The sequence below is a fragment of the Hippoglossus stenolepis genome, chromosome 2 (assembly GCF_022539355.2).
Source record: "Hippoglossus stenolepis isolate QCI-W04-F060 chromosome 2, HSTE1.2, whole genome shotgun sequence".
NCBI classification, from domain to species: domain Eukaryota; kingdom Metazoa; phylum Chordata; class Actinopteri; order Pleuronectiformes; family Pleuronectidae; genus Hippoglossus; species Hippoglossus stenolepis.
The window spans coordinates 25,857,663-25,877,714 of record NC_061484.1 but is presented as its reverse complement, the minus strand read 5'-3'; the positions used below and the strand labels follow the sequence as shown (position 1 = coordinate 25,877,714).

At 42.3% G+C, this 20,052-nt stretch overlaps 3 pseudogenes; all 3 read right to left on the bottom strand.

Annotated features, from left to right (window-relative positions):
* Nucleotides 1–1,754: 1,754 nt before the first annotated feature.
* LOC124854575 lies at nucleotides 1,755–3,733 on the bottom strand (annotated as a pseudogene).
* Nucleotides 3,734–11,050: 7,317 nt separating this feature from the next.
* Nucleotides 11,051–11,677, bottom strand: LOC118100123 (annotated as a pseudogene).
* A 4,317-nt stretch (nucleotides 11,678–15,994) lies between these two features.
* LOC118115436 lies at nucleotides 15,995–19,821 on the bottom strand (annotated as a pseudogene).
* Between the last annotated feature and the right edge of the window lie 231 nt (nucleotides 19,822–20,052).

The following is a 20,052-nucleotide window of genomic DNA, read 5'->3' as shown; positions in this document are numbered from 1 at the left end:
AAGGAAAGAGAGAATATATCAGGAGGAAGAATTTACACGTCACATCCGCTCTGAGATTTCTTATGTTAGAACGGTGTGAGCCGGAATGCACAAGGGCTGCTCATGTGTGAAAGGAAAACTCCGGAGAAAGTCCAGACCCCGTCGTGCCGACATCCTCCTGAGTTCATGTCTGAAAACAACTTTCCCACTGTGAAAACTCCTTTACACACACACACACACACACACACACACACACACACACACACACACACACACACACACACACACACACACACACACACACACACACACACACACACACACACACACACACACACACACACACACACACACACACACACACACACACACACTTTGACAAAGACAATTACCCACAGTTCATAGCGTTGTGGCCACGGCATCCGCGCACAGCACCCAGGTAACGCTACAGAGGCCACGCCCCTTCATTATGCATCATTTTAGGCCCATACAGGTCATGAAGGGGTAACTTAGCCGTTGAGACCAAATCAGGCTGTAAACATGTTTAATTCTGACAGTTTGGGGAATATTATCAACTTAAATGTTGTAAAAACTTGTACAGTAAAGATGTAAATACATCAAAGCCAGTATGATTATTATTCAATACTCATTCATAATCTAATGCCGTTTGTGTTAATGCCTGTAGATTTTACCTGGTGTTATTCTGCCCTCTTGTGGACAAAAGGAGCAACTACAGCAGTGCAGAGGGTTGATTGCAGAGGCAGGAACAAAACTCCACTGCTAACTTTATAAATTGCAACATACATTTTCCAAATATGACGTCAAAGATTTTATGAACAACGTCCATTTTATTGCACCTTCAAATTCTTAAGTGGTATGAGCGGCAACATTTCAAAATAAACTAGCAACTGCGATGAAAATAGCCTGATGGGATTAAATAGTTTCTGGTTACAAACCATAGACTGTAAATAAACGTGGTCGACACGCCTCCATCCAGAAATGAAGCCAAAATCTGTTAAGATACTAAAGTTGACATTTCAAATTTTCATTTTTATAATAACCAGATGAGTAATTAAGACTCAGCTTGCTGGAATAAAATCAGATAAGAATAAATTACATTAACCAGAGAAAATCTATTTGATTTTTTTTTGTACTTTGATTATTCATTTTTGTCCAAGTCCAATCCACTAACATGGAGGAGGCAGGGTTTATGACCGCCACTGCAGCCAAACAGCTGGCGGAGACGCGTGGCTTCACTTTTGAGGAGTCATGTCGTCCATCTTATACATAGTCTGTTGCAGACTCGCAGCAACACAAATGAAAGACAAACAGACAGATTTCCAATCATTAGTAGGCTACTCTGCTGCAGAACTGGGTCCAGACCTTCTGCAGTTACACTTCTCTAGAGAATGTCAAGAGATTCTCTGACTGTCTGAGAATCGTTGAGACCCTTTCTCAAAACCTTCCAGGGATGATTGAATCCACAAGTTACATTCCAAACACGTTTATAACCAAAACAGCTCATTTTTTCAACTTCTTCATGTGGATAAAATCATGTTTCAGACAGAGACTCGGTTCAGGATCATGATATGAAGTAGTACAGTTTCGAACTGTCAGCTGTTTGAGAAAAACATTAGATTACACAAATATTGTAATCTAAAAACTGAATAAATCCTCCACTCTTGGTTTTCCCCCCCAGACTAAATATGAGATGAAGTCGCCCCACCATCGCCCACAAGAAACTACTTTCAGTTCAAACAAACATGATCTGAAGCTCAGCATTTAGCGTCTGGTCCTTTGCTCGTCTCCCAGTAACTCTTCATCTGTGCGATGCTCACGTCATTACGGCGATGACCTTGAGAGGCTGCAGCTGTCAGAGGATGCACGGGTCGACGATAAACATGGTGTTTTCCGGGGCGTGGGGGAATGTCAGCAAGCCGTGACATCCCCAGGTAGGCGTCTTCAATGAAGAGCGGTTTAATCCGAGGAGAGACTTGCAGGATCTCCAGGGAAGGTCCAGGGACATGACGAAGCCATGCCCAGAGGATAGGGGGAACTCCGGGCTCAGCGATAATGTTCCTCGGGAGGTAGAACTTATTAAATGGGTTTCTCAAAAACTTAGCTGCGTTCACACCAAACCTGTCATGTAGTTTTGTTTGCCGCAAGCGATCCAGCAACAGTTTGACCAAGTTGGGGACATTGACCAACATGTCCGAGTCAATCTTCATGACGTAAGAAGCGTTGGGTGCAGGAGCAGCCAGCTACTCCAGCATGACCATGGTCTTGATGGTCAGATTGCGGTAGCTGTCCTGGAAGTCGCTCTGATCAGGTCGCGTGCAGATCATTCTGGGACTGAGTTTCTCTGCTGCTGCCTCAGCATCAGCTCCTCCAGGCAGGCCCACTAAGAAGAGTGTCCCCACCACTCACTCCTGAACCACTGTCTCACTTCCCATGTCTTTTCTGATGGCGTCCCGAGCGCCACATCACTGGGCGCGACCGGGACCATCATGAGCAGGAAAGGAGACCTGGTCCTACACGTCGGTGTGTTGTTTATGATGAATTTGTAGTTTCGTGGATAGGCCACATGATATGGCCCAGGATCCTCCCACTGTGGTTCTCCTGGTGATGATGATGATGATGATGATGGTGTTGTTATTTTAGGAGTCATTCTTGGAGTCAGGGTAGTTCCTCGACTTTTAAAAGCAGCATAGCTGATCTTGATTTCTGAATTCCCGAGAGACAATCTCCTGTCTAAATTCATATTGACCAAGACGATGGTTGCCACTCCCAGGATGCAGATAAAGATGCGTTTTATCTGAATCCTCCCGTTCTCCATTGAAACTGCAAAGAGAAGAGACTCGTGTTATCCAACGTGTTGAGACTATGCCACGGATTACAGTCTCAATAAACGACAGCAGCACTTTCTCAGAAATAACAATCCAGATTAAACAGCAGCTCATAGTTCAGTCACCTACCATGTCAGTGAAACACACACACACACACACACACACACACACACACACACACACACACACACACACACACACACACACACACACACACACACACACACACACACACACACACACACACACACACACACACACACACACACACACACACACACACACACACACACACACTCTCTTAGATCTGAATAGCGTGTTAACAACTGTGGGATTAGCGAGAAAGTTGCTAAATGAAGAAGAGAGCATCGAGTGCTTGAGCAGAACGAGTGCATGTTTAAATATGTACGAACTGCTTCAACTCAAGAGTTTGTTCTTGCTAAGTTTTTTCATAAACGTGACTTTTGTCCTGTTGTATTTAATAGAAATCAGTTCGCCTCTTCACACCTCGGAGGCAAATGGCCGTCACCTAACCGGAGCTTAGGTGAGATTAAAGAAGAGACGCACTGGTGCTGTATAAAATACATTCTCCAGGTTTACTTTATCTGATCCATTTCACGGCCAGTAGCCACAGCCTGAGCCTCTACACACACACACACACACACACAACTGAGGCGGTCACTGCACATTTGGCCGAGACTCTTAGCTGCAAGTCCGATTGCAGTGTGGAAAATGACGCCATTGTATGTAAGTAATTGTGTTTGCTTTATTGTGGATCTTCCAACGGTGATGTAGCGAGGCTATTCCCGCTTAATAATATACTCATGTTACTCATGTTGTTTTCCAGCTGCCTGTCCTATGACGTACTAAGACGTACTAAGAGCCAGTATGAAGGAACTTACTGTACATCCAACTGACCTGCAGCTCTTGCAGCAGCATTGAGAAGTTCAGGAGTCGGATAGAGAAGAAAGAGGGTAAGATAAGATTCATTAGATCACTTTTCATTACATGTAGGTGTATGTTGTCATTGAACTGTGCTAATTGTACTGATTGTTTAATAGCTGATTGAAGGCAGATGACATGGATCCATCCTTCCACAGCCAGGAGTCACGACCTGTGTGCCACACTTCAAATAAGACTGGGAAGCTACACTGAATCTCACAGCTACACACCACAGACGTCTACACACTGGAGGCATCTCGACAGAGTCCCCACACCTCGTATGACCCAGAGGCGGCAAAGAGACTTGTCAAGCTTCACCTGATTAGTTTTTCACTGGCTAGGCCAGTTGTGCTTTACATTGCCTGTGCTGTATGTAAATAAAGCTTTGACTCAACATATACCTGTTAATGTTTTTTTCCTCTACAATATGTTCAACATATAACATCAAGCATCAGCAGAATGTGAAATGTATAGTCTTCAGTAACTGCAGTGCTTTTGGTAATGGCTTACTAATATATATTAATTAATAATATATATATATATAAATTATTAGTAATAACTATATATTAATTATTATTATTAATATTGTGTGGGAGGGGTTTAATGTGTGTATTACAATGACTCAGGGTGACCAATAGCAACAGACCTACCAGCCAATCACAAGTGACTTTTCGTCTGTGGTTTCATCCAATGGTGAAGTGAGATAAATTCTAACAAGTGATTTGCCACTCATGTTAATTAGAAAACACCTCTGCTCCATGACTCCACGGCGGCACGCCCCTTCCCCAGCCCCCACCACTGCGGAACCCGTTCCTGGTTGTATGTGTTCAGGCGAACGCGGAACTTGCTATCTGTAAACGGGCACTGTCTGCCAGGGATTAGGCGAGTTTGCAGAGGTTTGTAGAGACGAAAATTCGTCTAGTGAACAACATAACTAACCTGACTATATTCTCAATTCACCCGACAGAGACATGAGCACTGGGTAAATCAAACCAACCAACAATGATAGCAGAAACACCAGGAGACACTGCACATGTTCGAAGTCATGAAATATCACTTTTTTAAAACGCATCAGTTAGTGGAACACGCGAGTCGCTGAGTTTTCTGATTTGCGGAGGTCACCAATGGGCAGTCAACGCACCATCGCTACCTTCCTAATCCTTACCTTGAACGGACCCTCTGCGCCGTCGTTTCCTTTTTTCTGCAGTAAACTCTGAACAGACAAATCAAGCTTCCTGCCAGTGCAATACAGACTTCTGCATGCCCTTGCCCTTCACAGGAATCCGACTTCGGGTTCATCAGTAAAGACACCTACCAGTTTAATTACTAGTCTCAGTGTCTAGAGTTTAGACACAGCCCACAGTGGCGTCTTGTGAATATTATGTCTCGAGACGGTGACCTGATTTAATTTTGATTTCTTTTTTACTATTAACCTACCTGTAGTGAAAACACTAGAGTTTCTAGACACTGATTTGCAGATTTTTTTTCCATTTGTCTTGATATCATATTTGTATTATCTGATAATTGAGAAAGTAATTAGAAATTTATGATCAAAAGGTTACAGCAGATTAATCAACACATTTAATCTCATCATTTATTTTACACCTCAAATTTGTATTAGTCCTGTTGCTGTATTTTGTACTTTACTGCAACTATAAAATAACCCAAAATACAACCAAATATAAATAACTATTCTACAAATGTAAAGATAAAAACAATTTTTCTGAATTATTTATTTGCAAAATAAAAAGTGTTCATATCTGCAAAACAATAGATTCGATGTCCATTTTATCATCCAACAAATGACCTAGTCAGGCTCTGCTTAAATTAAATGTACAATTATTACACATTATTCAAGAAGTTTATCTGACTGATCCTCCTGAAACAAAGTCCCAGCAAACAACAGCAGAAGCAGTCTACACACACACACACACACACACACACACACACACACACACACACACACACACACACACACACACACACACACACACACACACACACACACACACACACACACACACACACACACACACACACACACACACACACACACACACACACACACCTTTAACCACTTCCACCTCGGCCTCCAAGCGAATGCGGAATCAACGTCACGATCTGATGAACATACAAGGTCACGTTATCTGGCGACCTGCGATGCTCTGCAACCAGACACTTTCAGGAAGACCTTGAATGCAACGAGATATCCTGTCCATGAATGTGACAAACAGCCAGTCTGGAGTGCTCTCACATAGAGCATTAGTCTTGAGCCACATCCTGGTAGTGACTCTGTGGCGTTTTACACATGACAATCAAAACTAGGATACATTACATTACTAGGATAAGGAAAGTCTGCCACAAAGTTCTGCGGTTGATTTTAAGAAGGAATCACTTCACTGTATTGCAGCAACCAATAACGTAAGATATGACTGTAACAATGGATCTATGAGATCAAAGAGTTACTGCAGTCTTCAGCTTAAATCAGTGGTCACCAACCTTTGAGCCCAAGATCACTTTAATTCCAAATATAAGACGAGATCTACCACCCGATATCTTCCAAACCAGTCAAGAGGGTCATACTTATTATTTGGTTTGCAATTTCGTTTAAAGTATTGAATGTACAAGAAGTAAATATACAAAGGTACAGTAACTTTTCTATATTCAAATGCAAAGTATTTAAATTACATTTAATTCATATTTACAATGCAGTTCTTGCAGAGAGCTGCTACTGCAGGACAATGTTTTTACATAATGGCTTTTGATTTAATGTAATACAATTTGAATTATTTTTCTATGAAAGAAGTCCCTTGGCACACAAACAATACTATACTACACAGTTTTGAAAAGGCATTCAGGAAGTGTTGCAACCATTTGTTTGTAACATAAATTCATAAACATTAAAACTCAGGTGAAAGATCATTTTCTTCTGTTTATTCTGCTGTGAACCACAACGTGTATCGGTCTGAGACACAAATGTAGTTACAACACTTTTTCAGAACCCGGTTTCAGCAAAGCCCTCCAGCGTCACCTTCTGAATCACTCCATTCGTTCTAACGGGGCTCGACTGTTATCGACAGACCGAAGATGCGCATCTTCATACGAGTCCCGACATTAACTTCAGTGCATAAACCAATCCTGTTCTTGGAGGAAATGCAGGAGATAAACCGCAACTCCACCGCCAGAACTGACACACAGCGCGTGAAAACAGACAACTGACACAGCGCTGATCTCATGCGCAGAGAATGCCGAATACTACCTAACCTCAAACCACAGAAACGGCTTGTGTGATGGGAAGAAATTTCACATAAACCAAAACCATTGGCAAGGCATAGTTTCAATTAGAACCCAAATAACTAATAATTTGAATCCATCATAAATCAAAATGGGGAATAAAGTTATCAAGAAAACATACAAATACGAATTAGCCATAAAGATGGTTAAAAATCAACCGTATAACAGCAGTTAATGAAGACTACTTAATCGCTCCCAGGAGAGATTACTCAGATCACGTTAACTGAACTCCAATACCTTCTGACACACAGTTTACCTGTTTGGCATAAAAAAGCAACACGCACCTGTTGGAAGTTGTTCATGACGAGTCCAACCGACCGCCGTTTACGATCAGGAGAAACGCAGAGTCCGTGATCTGCCGCAGTTTTCTGAAGATGAGTCGAGGCTCGCAGTGGGCGTTCACCTGGCGCCAGTTTACCAAAGCGACCTCCTAGTTGCTGCTCCTCCGCGGGCGTGGTTTTTAATATGTAATTGTTTATTTAACACGGTGAACAGACGAAGCAAATTAACCAACAATTACTACAGAGTCGTGTGTTTAGTTGTGACTTGATTTTAATAAGTTAATAAGTTAATATCAATACGCTACATGTGTAAGTTGCATGTGATAGTAACTATATGTTTTACAAATGTTCTGATACAGGCTGGTATAACCACTCATTACTATTACCATCTCTGCTTTATTTAGCCTGTTATGGAATTTATAGTGAATTAGACAGTTTAGATAAGATTATAATCTCCACACACCACTGTTGTAAACAGTTCTCATATTTATTATATAATTATGTTTTCACACTGAGAGAAGTGGAGAGATTTGATGTGTGACTGTTATCAACAGCTCTGTGAGATTATCACCTTGAATGTTACAGATGAGGTAGAAAGACATTTTATCTATTTGCACAATGTTTTATTTCTTCTGTATAATACATTTCATTTAGCTGATGCTTTTATCCAAAGTGACTTACAATATGTGCATTTAACCATGAGGGTACAAACCCAGAGCCCAGTACATTGGTTCTGTCTGAAATCGTGGTGCTTCCACCTGCTGAACACAGAATAAACTGCAAGAACCAGTTCGAACATACACATATAATGTAACTGACTGCTAAACCTGGTAGGTTATGCAGATTGTTTCATTTATTATTTGGGTTGGGTTTATTTTGTTCTTTATGTTCAAGTAAGTATCGTGTTATTTAAGTTAGTAATTTGTTGTCCTTTTAAACGTAGCGACTCACCTCGTGTAAATTATATCGGTCCACGGAGCGGCACATGACGGGTGAGAGGGGGATGGGGTTTACATTTTCAAAGTATCTGTGTTGTACTTTAAACAGATTTCAACTGGACCTCATGACCAGGACTCAAGTTATATTACATTTAAAGGATTTACATATTTTCAAGACATTCATTTTCTTTCGTACTTTCTTCGGGCTTTCTCTCATTGTTATTCAAATCTGTCTCAGACCTAAATAATATAAATATAAACATTAGTCCAACCCAATCTGCTAGAGATAGAAAAGGAGATAAGCAAATTCTCTGCAGTGTGTGTGTGAGTAGCCGGGTGGGCGCAGACAGGAAGTGACGATGTGTCTGAACACAAACGAGTCATCCTGCTCCGACTTGCTGCTTCAGGTAATGACTGTAAATCTTGTTCCTGAGACAAAGCGCAAAACTCCAGACTGTCCATGAAGCAATTCGCTTCACTGCATCATTAACAGGATTCACACTCAAGAAAAAGACAGTTACTTGCCAGATGTAACCTGGCACTTTGCTGCACAGTGGGTGAGAGCCAGCAGTGATTTATGTCGTGGTCCCAGACACTGAGGCCGGGATTCTGGCGTTAGATGGCAGCACACACGAATGATGGAGCCAGGGTTTGGGTTTTCAACATGTGTAAGATTTATGCCGCCAGCAGCAAGAGGGCGAGCAGGGCCTTGACTGGAGGATCCTCCCCTATCTGACGGAGGGAGAACAGATCAGACAGCTGGAGAGAGGAAGAGACCAAGGGAAGGTCACGGTCCTCAAGGCCGAGACCCACTGTTCACCGCCAGCACCTGACGCCGAGGTGTTGGTGCCAATACGTCAGTAGCTGCTTTCTCAGACCTGCACTGTACTCCGGATAATCTCCTTGATACCTTTCCTTCCAGCCCTCTGACAAATATCCAAAAGGGCCCATGCAAGAAAAACAGCAGAGACGCAAAACTGGAAGGAAAGAGAGTAGAAATATATCAGGAGGAAGCAACTTTCCCACTGTGAAAACTCCCTACACACACACACACACACACACACACACACACACACACACACACACACACACACACACACACACACACACACACACACACACACACACACACACACACACACACACACACACACACACACACACACACACACACACACACACACACACACACACACACACACACACACTTTGACAATTACCCACAGTTCATAAAGCAAAGGTGGCCACGGCATCCGCGCACAGCACCCAGGTAACGCTACAGAGGCCACGCCCCTTCATTATGCATCACTTTAGGCCCACAGGTCAGCATAAAATTTAGCTTGAGATCAAATCAGGCTGTAAACAGCGTTTAATTCTGACAGTTTAGAATATTATCAACTTAAATGTTGTAAAAACTGTACAGTAAAGATGTAAATACATCAAAGCCAGTATGATTATTATTCAATACTCATTCATAATCTAATGCCGTTTGTGTTAATGCCTGCTGTAGATTTTACCTGGTGTTATTCTGCCCTCTTGTGGACAAAAGGAGCAACTACAGCAGTGCAGAGGGTTGATTGCAGAGGCAGGAACAAAACTCACTGCTAACTTAATAAATTGCAACATACATTTTCCAAATATGACGCTTTTCAAGATTTTATGAACGTCCATTTTATTGCACCTTCAAATTCTAAGCGGTATGAGCGGCAACATTTCAAAATAAACCAGCAACTGGGTGATGAAAATAGCCTGATGGGATTAAATAGTTTCTAGTTACAAACCATAGACTGTAAATAAACGTGGTCGACACGTCTCCATCCAGAAATGAAGCCAAAATCTGTTAAGATACTAAAGTTGACATTTCACCCCATTTTTATAATAACCAGATGAGTAATTAAGACTAAGCTTGCTGAATAAAATCAGATAAGAATAAATGATATTAACCAGAGAAAAATCATTGATTTCTTTTGTACTTTGATTATTCATTTTTTGGTCCAAGTCCAATCCACTAACATGGAGGAGGCAGGGTTTATGACCTACTGCAGCCAAACAGCGATGGAGACGTGGTGGCTTCACTTTGAGGAGTCATCATGTCGCCCATCTTTATACAGTTCCGTTGCAGACTCGCAGCAACACAAAATGAAAGACAAACAGACAGATTTCTCCAATCATTAGTAGGCTACTTCTTGCTGCAGAACTGGGCTGTCCAGACCTTCTCTGCAGTTACACCCCCTCTAGAGAGAATGTCAAGAGATTCTCTGACTGTCTGAGAATCAAGCAGGATCCTTTCCCCGAAAACACAAGAGATGATTGAATCCACAAGGATTTTTTTAAAGTTGCTACCTCCAAACACGCCTATAAATTCAAAACAGCCTATTTTTTCAATCTCTTCATGTGGATAAAATCATGTTTCAGACAGAGACACTCGGTTCAGATCATGATATGAAGTAGCACAGTTTCGAACTGTCAGCCAGTTGAGAAAACATTAGATTACACAAATATTGTGGTTTCAAAGCATTACATTATATTTTATACAAACATTTTATGTTCAACTTCGCAAAACTGAATAAACTTCACTCTGGTTTTTCCCCCAGACTAACATGAGATGAAGTCGCCCACCATCGCCTACAAGAAACTACTTTCAGTTCAAAGAAACATGATCTGAAGCTCAGCATTTAGCGTCTGGTCCTTTGCTCGTCTCCCAGTATCTCACATCTGTGCGATGCCTGGCCGCTGTCACGGCGATGACCTTTGAGACAGCTGCAGCTGCTCAGAGGATGCACGGGCCGACGATAAACATGGTAAGCCCGGGGTCGGTGGGGAAATGCCCAGGTTTGTGACACATCCCCAGGTAGGCGTCTTCAATGAAGAGCGGTTTAATCCGAGGAGAGACTTTGCAGGATCTTCCAGGGAAGGTCCAGGGACATGACGTAGGGCCATGCCCAGAGGATAGGGGGAACTCCGCCCAGCGATAACGCCTCTCGGGAGGTAGAACTTATTAAATGGGTCTCTCGTAACTGGGCTGTGCCACCACACCAAACCTGTCATGTAGTTTTGTTTGGCCGTGCCGGGATCAAGCAACAGTTTGACCAAGTTGGGGACATGGACCAACATGTCTGAGTCAATCTTCATGACGAAGAAGCGCTGGGTGCAGTGAGCAGCCAGCCACCCAGCATGACCATGGTCTTGATGGTCAGATTGGTTGCCGTAGGCTGTCCTGGAAGTCGCTCTGGACTGTGGGTCGCGGTGCCGAAGGATTCTCCTGGGATTGAGTTTCTCTTGCTGCGCCCAGCATCAGCTCCTCCAGGCAGGCCCACTAAGAAGAGCGGCCCCCACCACCTCACCCCGAACCACTTTCACTTCCCCATACCTTTCTGATGGCGTCCCGAGCGCCACATCACTGGGCGCGACTGGGACCACTGGGCGACCAGAAAGGAGACCTGGTCCTACACGTCGGTGTGTTGTTTATGATGAATTTGTAGTTCCTGGATAGGCCACATGATATGCCCAGATCCTCCCATTGTGGTTCTCCTGATGGTGGTGATGTTATCGAGTCATTCTTAGAGCCAGGTAGTTCCTCGACTTTTAAAAGCAGCATAGCTTACTCTTGATTACTGAATTCCCGAGAATCAATCTCCTGTCGAAGTTCATACTGACCAAGACGATGGTTGCCACTCCCAGGATGCAGATAAAGATGTGTTTTATCTGAATCCTCCCGTTCTCCATTGAAACTGCAAAGAGAAGAGACTCGTGTTATCCAACGACAGCAGCACTCTCAGAAATAACAATCCAGATTAAACAACAGCTCACAGTTCAGTCATCTACCATCTGTCAGTGGAAACATAAATATACATGTACACACATCTCTTCCTCCTAGGATGTGTCATAACCGTTCTTCAGCCAAAGAAACACTTTCATCTCAACTTGTCACCCAAGATTCTCAAAGACAGCACGGTTCACATTGTTGCCTTTGTGCTCAATAGAATGTTCCAGGAGCTTAAGGGGGTAAACGCGACTCAGCAGGTAGAGCCTGTTGAAATCGGTTTTGTGCAACCTTAGAGTGACCAAGAGGATATATGGAAACATTAGTTTTAATCTGGCATCACATTTAAGCTGTAATGTGGCGATTATCTCAAACGATTACCCAATATTTGCAAGTACAATCCATAACAAAAGAGTCTCACCAGCTCTTCAGTGACTGCTGCCGCCGCTTTGATCCTCTAGTTGCTTCACCACACACTCTTGTTCTTTTGTTTAGTGTGAATACCATGGCGACAAACACTGTCAAAGCTCAGTCTATACTCGTCTGTATTCATTTGGATATAATTAATAATCTTTGTTAAATTTTATCTAAAGTAATAAACAAAGTATTAAATAGCATCACATATTGTTGAGATATTATTGTTCTTTCACTAGATAATTTTCAAGACACTGATTTTATATGTCACTGATCATATAATTTAACAAATCAGACATTTAATTATTTTGTCATTGGCCATGAGTTTTATTATTATAATGATATTGCATGGCACTTACCAGATAGGGACTTTTACCTTTTCACTAACCAACAAAATAACTCAAGGATTGGGATTAAAAAAAAAAAAATCAATATTTCGGTAACTGATGTTTTTGAGAATGTAAAATCTTATAAAAAAGGTGCAATTGGTGGAAAGAATAGTGTGGCTCTGTCCATTTCTTGAAACGGGTCACTTTACACAGTTAGTTATAAAATCCAAGCAAACAACTAAAACTCAATTATATTCTCAATTCACCCGACAGAGATTACGAGCACATCGGTAAATCAAATTAACCAACAATGACAGCAGAAAACACCAGGAGACACTGCACATGTTCGAAGTCATGAAATATCACTTTTTTTAAACGCATCGTTAGTGGAACACTCGAGTCGCTGAGTTTTCTGATTTGCGGAGGTCACCAATGGGCAGTCAACGCACCATCGCTACCTTTCCTAACTTACCTTGAACGGACCTCTGCGCCGCGTCGTTTTCTCTGTTCCACAGTAAAACCCCGAACAGACAAATCAAGCTTCTCACCAGTCCACATAGACTCCCTGCAGGCCCTTGCTCTTCACAGGAATCCTGCCAGTCCACATAGACTCCCTGCAGGCCCTTGCTCTTCACAGGAATCCTGCCAGTCCACATAGACTCCCTGCAGGCCCTTGCTCTTCACAGGAATCCTGCCAGTCCACATAGACTCCCTGCAGGCCCTTGCTCTTCACAGGAATCCTGCCAGTCCACACACTCCCTGCAGGCCCTTGCTCTTCACAGGAATCCAGACGGGTCGACCAGTAACAAAATATACCAGTTTATTTACTAAATCAGTGTCTAAAGTTTCTAGAACTCTTTTTTTTTCCATTTGTCTAGAGATAGAGATATATATATAGCGAGATAGAGAGATATATATATAGAGAGAGAGATAGATAGAGATATAGAGAGAGATAGAGAGAGAGAGAGATATAGAGAGATAGAGAGAGAGAGCGAGATATATAGATATACACACGTATTATCTGATAATTGAGAAAGTAATTAGAAATCAGTGATCAAAAGCAGTTACAGCAGATTAATCAACACATTTAATCTCATCATTTATTTTACACCTCAAATTTGTATTAGTCGTGTTGTTGTTAATTTGATAATGATTAAGGCTTAATATTCTACAGCTTAACCATCAACTTTATCATAAAATATAAATAGATCTAAAATACAACCAAATATAAACAATTCTACAAATGTAAACATAAAAAAAACAATTTTTCTGAATTATTTATCAAACCAGACACTTCAGAAGACCTTGAATGCAACGAGATATCCTATCCATGAATGTGACAAACAGCTGAGCTAAAATACAACAAGTACTGGATAATATATAAACATGATAAAACAATGAAAGGAAGTGTTGGTGGTTACACACACACACACACACACACACACACACACACACACACACACACACACACACACACACACACACACACACACACACACACACACACACACACACACACACACACACACACACACACACACACACACACACACACACACACACACACACACACACACACACACGTTAGAGGGAGGGAGCTTTTATAAATTCTCTGGAGAACATTTATTTAATTTGGCAAGGCTTTTACTAACTAAGTGTTTCGAGGCCAAGATCACTTGGCCTCGAGATCTACCACCCTGATATCTTCCAAAAAAAAAGTCAGGAGGGTCATACTTATTATTTTTTTGCAATTTCTGTTAAAGGCTGAATGTACAAGAAATAAATATACACAGGGCAGTTGTGCAACTTTTTCTATTCAATGCAAAAATTTTCAAATTAATATCAATTCATATTTACAATGCACAATGTATAGCGTGCATGTTCTGCAGAGGAGCTGCTACTGCAGGACAATGTTTTTACATAAAGGCTTTGATTTGAATGTGGCCATAAATTTGACTTTTCCTTCTATGAAAGAAGTCCCTTGTACACAAATAAATACCAGTACTACACAGTTTTGAAAAGGCATTCAGAAAGTGTTGCAACCATTTGTTTGTGACATAAATTCAGATAAACATTAAAACTCATGTGAAAGATCATTTTCTCTGTTTATTCTGCTGTGAACCACAACGTGTATCGGTCTGAGACACAAATGTAGTTACAACACTTTTTTCAGAACCTGTTTCAAAGTAAAAGCCCTCCAGCGTGTCACCTTCTGAATCCACTCATTCGTTCTAACGGGGCTCTGACTGTTATCGACAGACCGGAAGATGCGCATCTTCATACGAGTCCTGACATTAACTTCAGTGCATAAACCAACTTGTTCTTAAAGGAAATGCAGGAGATAAACCGGCAACTCCACCGCCAGTAACCGACACACAGCGCGTGTGAAAAACAGACAACCGACACACAGCTGATCTGCGGCGCAGAGAATGCCATCACCTACCTAACCTCAAACCACAGAAACGGCTTGTGGGCAGATGGGAAGTGAAATTTCACATAAAACCAAAAACCATTGGCAAGGCAATATTTCTCTAATTAGAACCCAAATAACAATCATCTTGAATCCATCATAAATCAAAAATGGGGGGAATAAAGTTATGAAGAAAAACATACAACACGTGAATTAAACAGAAGATGTGGTTTAAAACTCCAACTCGTGGCGAACAGCAGTCAATGAAGATCACTTAATCGCCCCAGGTGGAGATTACCTGGTGATCACGTTAACTGAACTCCGAACATCTTCTTAGACACACAGCTCTTACCCGTTTGCGATGGCGCTACACGCAACCTACAGCGTTGTCTGGCGTGACGAGTCCAACCGACCGCTGTTTACGGACCAGGAGAAACGCAGAGGGATCCCCAGGGACGCGAGGTACCTGCACAACAATGGCGGACGGTCGCTGGTGGAGCTCCTGACTTTGACGGACGTTGATGAGGACGCGTCTTCACCCGGATACACCTGAGCGCGACGAGCCCAGCTTTATAAGGTCAGTCACGTGACTGTGTTGACATCTAGTCTCGAACATTTGCAGATGAAGTCGGTGATCAGGGTCTGAAAAAGTCTGTTTAAGACGAATCCATCCATCTTGGACTTTCAACTTCCTGAACCCTTCAAAGACACTGTAGTAAAAGTGGAACCCAATCTGTTTTAATAAGGCCCGTCAATGGACAGCCCACTGGGGATTAAAGAACTCAAATCAGAAAACCATTGAAACCACCTGAGCCATGAGCTTTATTGACACCAATTTAAAACTCAACACAATATAAAAATCAGAACCAAACGTCCCAAACGTCCCTTGAGCAGCTTTAATTCCGAGGTCAGGTCCACCTCGTAGAAGAATCAGCTACAGGGGAGACAAGAGGGGAACAAAGAGCAGGAGCACAGACAGACAAATATTAAGTTAATGAGTCAGTCACCTTCTTTTCCAACATTTTTTAAAGGACTCCTTAGTAGTTTGTTTTATTGTTATCATTTAAAAAATAATAACTTGTGCACCTTTCTGTCAGTTGCCAATGGCTTCTTTCATTTCAAAGGTTACCTGAGAGGTAATCATTTTAATATTCAACATTTCTTCCCAAAAATGTACCAATGGCATCGTTGTTCCATTAGCTTCGAGTGGTTTTGACCCATTGCAACATTTGTGCAGCATCATTGCATAAAATGTAATTAAAAAATGTACTGTATGTAAATGCACCTTGTGCATACAAATACAGGATAAACAATACAGAAACCCTCTCATCAAAAAGATCCTCAGGGCGCCAATAACCCTGATTACATTTCCACTTCCACCCATTTCTATGAGAAACAAAACCTTAACAAATACACATATCCTTCATAAAGTTTTTTAGGAGTTTTAAATTCACCAAAGTTAATAAATGCTCATATTTATTTCGTGCAGTTGTTTAGAAACTACTGTATTGACTCACAATTGGCTCATTCACATTCTGAACTAAGGTAAAATAAATCTATAAATAAGTACAATTCCCAGAACTCTGTCACCCAACCCCTTCAAGCCAAACGATTTCTCTGTATTTGTAGTAGTCAGTGTCCTAACAAGGTGGCTCAGGCCTTTTCAAGTCTGTCCAGTAATTTATCAACTCTTGAGCAGAACCAAGGATGTAGGTGATGATCTGTGAATATTCACAGCGGTCGTATTTCGCGTTATAGGCCTTGAACTGGGAGGGATTTGGTGGTGATGTGGGTTCAATTCCTAGCTTTTTCATGCATACGCCAATGTAGGCATCCTCTATGTTAAAGGTCTTTATTGATATTGAGATGTCCACATATTTCCTTGGAAGATCATTGGAGAAGACGTATCCCATGCCCAGGGTGTAGGTCGGGTACAAGGGGTCTGGGTACAACTCCTCAGAGACATACCACTTGGAGCCCATTGAACGGATTACTTCCCTGCTCCACATAAGCATCCCTGTCAGGTAGTTCACCTGGGGTATACCCGGCATACGCAGCATAATCACCAGATTGTCAATGTTCAAGAACATGTCTGAGTCAATTTTCATGCCGTATGCTGCTGTAGGGCAGAAGGTAGCCAGCCAGTCCATGATCACCATGGTTTTGATAGTCAGATTGAGGTAGGTGTCCATGAAGTTACTCTGGATCAGGTCGTGGTGCTGAAGGTTCTCCTGTTGGAGCTTCTCTTGCTGCTGCACATCAGCTTCTTCAGAGAGTCAAAGCATGAAGAGAGTTACCACCACTTCCCCCTGAACCACGCTGCCGTTGCCCCATGTCTGCCGGATGGCATCCCGGGCTTCTAAGTTACCTGGTGCTACTGGAACCATCAGGATCAGGAAAGGGGTTTTGGTTTTGCACACCTCTGGGTTATTCATAATGAAGTGGTAGTTGCGTGGGTAGGCTTGGTGGTACAAAGTTCCTGTAGGTGCTGCAGTAGGAAGTGCTGTAGGAAGTTCAGTGTGGGATTGGGTGGTTTCTTCGATTTCACTGAGATTAACTGTGGGGCTTGGATGAATTTTGTTAGAAAATGGGACTTCAAGCTGATTGGTCCAATTAAGGAGCCTGTGGTAATGCCCTTGTAGTGGAGAGGTCATCCATGTCAGAGAGCCACTGGACAGAGTTAAGCACAACATGAGGAGCACTAGGCCGAGCAGGATCTTGAACCAGAGGTGAAACAAAGGCTTCTTCAGAGGAGTTAGGCTCTCCGAAACCTGACTGTAAAGAGGAGAGAGACACAGATAAGACTCTAAAATTACACAGACCAACTGAGATAATGTATTAAAAAAATGGGACGGACAAAAATAAGGAAGTCCTTCAAACTAGAACAGAGAGAGAGAGAGAGAGAGAGAGAGAGAGAGAGAGAGAGAGAGAGAGAGAGAGAGAGAGAGAGAGAGAGAGAGAGAGAGAGAGAGAGAGAGAGAGAGAGAGACTTTGACTTTTAAGATAACTTTTATTTAGATCATTTCATGCATCAGCAAAAACAAAATTAATAAATAACACTTCAATCAGACTCATATTTTACAAAAGAAAAACTACATGTCACACACACACACACACACATGGAGTTTAAAAATGAAGGACCAGTGAACCGTCCTCCTCTACTGAACATAAAACCTGTCTGATCCCCCACTGAGACGTAAAAGCTTCCATGTTACTGGTCAGGCTGTAGAAGGCGTGTTCAACATCTGGTTCTTCCTGCTCTTCCAGGTGGCCAGTTTAGCCATACCGAACAGGAAGTTAACCAGGACGAGTGTTGCTCTGCTTCCTTTGTGGTATTTAGGCCCAAAAACAAACAACGGGAGAGAAAAGTTCTCCCCCAGAGCCTCCACCCACTGCTGCAGTTGTATAAATAAAAGAGAGAGAGAGAGAGAGAGAGAGAGAGAGAGAGAGAGGGGGAGGTGGGGGAGACACTGAGAGAGAGAGAGAGAGAGAGAGAGAGAGAGAGAGAGAGAGAGAGAGAGAGAGACACCCTCCCTGCACCCTCCCTTAAATACCGGGGCAGAAAGTTGGGACGTGTAACAAGGACCATTGCCGCAGCTGGTCAGTTACAGACAGATACAAAAGACCCTGGTGACGTAATGTGCCTGTTCATCTGAGAAATGTAGCAGCCAGAGAAAGTTCAAACTCTCTCCATGATAATAAAAGTGAGGAGTTGTAACCAGAGAGCTGTCACATGTAGTTTAATCCTCTTTCAGAGAGAGAATTACTGTGGTTGACTTGTTGTTTTATTAACTCTTTGACATTATAGAGTCAACACTGGGTTATGCCATGTAGTCTCTTTGGTGTGTGCGTGTGTGTTTGATGTGTTTTAGTGACAGCACTGTCAGAGTCAAACTGTCAAACTGTCAAACAGATTAGTCTGGGAGACGAAGCAGGAGTGAAAACCTCCGACAGTTTCACAATGAGGATTTCAAAGGAAATGCATTATTATTATTCCTAACTAGAAAATGCATTTCCTGCAGATAAGATAGGGATGCTGTTTTAAAAATTGTAAATTTGAATGAAAGAAAAACTGCAGAGACAGATACATATTTTTATAAATGGTTTAGAAATAATAAAAAATAGGGGCATTAATGTCCTGAACGAGCTTAAATGATTGAAATCGATATAATAAAGAAACTGGAAAACAACCGCGTGGATGCTGAATCAGCACCGAATGATCATTCGACATTAACGGTCATCTGACAGGTTTTTAGTGTCTTTCTGCACGAGGCTACAATAAACTAAATCCAATCTCTCTACAGATTTGTGAGATCTGGACTAAACGATTTACTTTGAAGGGAGAGAAAAGTTCTTACCTTTTCAGTCTGTTAGCACCTGAGACACCTCCTACATTCCCCATGACTCCCGCGACCCTTCCTTCCTTCCTTCTTTCCTTCCTTCCTTCCTTCCCTATTCCCTTAATTCTTCTTTATTTCGTGAAGTTTGCTCGAGCCACTAAATCCAGGTGCTCCAGTCCTGTGGCCACGCGCACGTCCTGCTCCCCGTAGCGACTCACTTCGAGAGACGAGGACAATCTCTGCAACCTCTGACGTCTGTAGAAAAAGGTAGGGCGAGGGTTTCCAGTGCTCAACTGATCTCTCGCATTGGACACACAGAGTCACCAAAAACAGGAACTTCAGGTTTGTGCTTCTGCTTTAAATCTACTCTACCTCAGCCCTCCCACCCCATGTCACATTTTATTAATGCATAAGCCAATCAGTGATATCAATTATAATGCGACACTTACGCCGGGTTTACACCGGACGCTGAAGTGCCGCGCCGCGTCGCGCAAAGATAAGCCAGGTGCCTCCTTT